This window comes from Tuber melanosporum (assembly GCF_000151645.1).
Source record: "Tuber melanosporum whole genome shotgun sequence assembly, scaffold_17, strain Mel28".
In the NCBI taxonomy this organism is placed as follows: domain Eukaryota; kingdom Fungi; phylum Ascomycota; class Pezizomycetes; order Pezizales; family Tuberaceae; genus Tuber; species Tuber melanosporum.
In genome coordinates this window covers 195,957-198,726 of record NW_003298830.1, presented here as the reverse complement: position 1 = coordinate 198,726, position 2,770 = coordinate 195,957, and positions in this window count along the sequence as shown.

The following is a 2,770-nucleotide window of genomic DNA, read 5'->3' as shown; positions in this document are numbered from 1 at the left end:
ACTTCTGCTGGAGGTGGAGTGACTGGAAAGTCAATTATTGATGTTTATGATCAATATAACTTTCCAGGAATATGGAAGGATATCAAGGAGCATGTTGGGGAGGAAAAGGTATTTTTGATCATTGACAATGCTAAGACTCACTTGCCTTTCAGGAGATGGCTCAGGAGAAATGGAATTTCTCTGATGGAAATTCCTCCCTATTCACCAGACCTCAATCCAATTGAAAATGTTTGGTCTCTGGTGAAAGACAAGCTTCATAAGCACTATCCTGAGCTGTTTCTCCTGAAGGGCCCTGTCAATGAGATCAAAAAAATTATAGAGGAGGCTATCACTCATTGTTGGGAACTTCTGGACCCAAAGGTTTTTGATACTTTGGCAGGATCAATGGTGGATAGGATGGAAGCAATTATTAAAGCTGATGGATGGTATACTAAATATTAATTTCTACTATGTATTTATATTTTTTAATTTTCTTTTGGGTTTTCATGATAGTGGGTTGGTGGGGGAGTGTGGTTGTCATCACCGAAGATTTTCCGGCCATTGACAGCTAGTTAATTTTGTCACCGGACAATACTAACTGTTGTGATAATGAAGTAACAATGATAACCACAATAAAATCTGTAGACTTAAAGATTAATCCAAGCTTGCACGCTCTCTAAGAACAGGGCTGAACCTGCTCTTTATATACCCCTTTATCGTTACACAAGCACTCCTCATACCAAGGAAATCTCTAGATGCTAGAATACAATTGCATATATACTCGGTCATGTGGCTGTGTCACATAACCAACACAGTCCCATCACCAGATAGGAAAAGAATAACATAATTTCCAACACTCAGGCACCTCAAATGAGGATGATTGTAGCCCCAATAGCCACCAAAGCGATACTGAGGACAGCTGCTACCCAGGGCGTTGATTACCCCCCAGCAATAAATCTACAGCTGATATCTGAATGGCTCCATCAGATTAGCCTTCACGCCCACCACCGGTGACCTTATTTCGAGTTTCTTTTTTTCACTTGTTCTGGTTTTGCTTTATTTCTCTTATTTTTCTCCTTTTATACTGGCTTATTCAGTCTGCCTTCCCCTGGCTCAGTTGATGGATTGATATTCATGACTTTTTTCCTACTAATAGATGTATCTCTGATCATGATAGTATAGATGTTTACACATACACAGTGTCTCGCCTCTACCTCAGGAACGCTACACAGAGCGTTAGAAAATTGCCTTGCCTCCCCCACACTACTCAGAGCATATTCAAGTTGATATTACCTCTAACTATACAATGATTCAAATATATCGTCAGAGATATTAGCAGATATCTTCATTGCTGGAATTTGAAGATATGTGCTACAAGTTAACATTTACTAATTAGATGGCATATGTTGAAAACCTGCAGACACTGCCCGCCATCTATGAAACCTGGCCTGGGAGGTGGGGGTGAGTGTTCTCCTACCCAGGGACAAGATAGAGGACAGAAAACAGTTAATATGGAATAAAGGGATAAGAGTGTAAAGACCCTAGATGGGAGATATCGGGGTTGGGAGTGAGGAAAGTGGAGGTAGCAGAGAAAGCCCTGGTAAACAGCCTCTAATTCTTTCCACCGCCCCGGCCTTTATATATTGCTGGTATTCTCATCGGATTGGATAGAAGAGTAAGAATAAATAGGAATTCCCCAAACAACTCTTATGTCCAATATCATATATACCGGCAACTCAACCGACATACCAGTATAGCTTCTGAATCCCGCGTACTAGTGCTAGCTCTATAAAGGATAATTGTTGATTCAACTGCTGAGTCTAGCAGCAATGTCTCTCAAAAAAAAGACAACTACATGAAACGGATAGCAAACCCCGTCTACGCACCGCTACTACAAATTTACCGAGTTGACATATTGGCAACAATGTGAAATCAGATCAGTGCGATCATGATTCAGGCACCGGCCGTTTGGGTAATGGATATTGCTTGCTCAAGGCTTGCAGAGAGATCATTTCAAGAATTTTTCAAGTATGATACAGCTATAACACAAACACCACAAGCCCCTTGCTACCAGCTTCTCCGAATCCCCCGCTCTAACACACATACGATACCCCTCAAGTAAATAACCATCAGAAAGGAGCCGCATAATGAGGTCGAAAACGACAACTTCCAGGAGCCAGTTGGCAAGGGTTTATTGAGCCTCCATATAATGACACGACAGACGTATAAGTCTACTTTATAGTTAATAGAATATTTGAGTATTGATAAAATATGAGGATAAAATATGCACTAGTTGCCAAACTCTTGTACTAGAAGCAGGTCATATTCTCGACAAGTAAGGTGTGCTGATTGGACGTATCCAGGATGTAAAACTAGTGTGGAATCAACAGTTATGAGAAATGAGGAGTCTAGTAGTTTGCCAAAACAACTCACAGACTACAAGAACAATTAGCAAATATCCATGGCTGGATGGGAGTAGGTTACACACTAACTACAGTACTAGGTCAAATTGTTTCATCCGATCAGTGGTAACCAACCAACATCCCAAAAAAACCCATTTCACTGATCAACCACCCCTCAACAACAATGCCTTCTGAAAAGACCGGCCATTTCTCAGACTTTGAGAAAGGGTGAATTGTTGCTCTGGGAAATATAGAATTCTCTTTTGCTGAAATTGGAAAGCTCTTAAACTGTTCAAAGAGTACAGTTCTCAGTTTTCATAAGTGCTATCAAAAGAGGTGTGATGAGAAAAACCTTCCAACACCAGAAAGACACAAAATTATCGATAGCA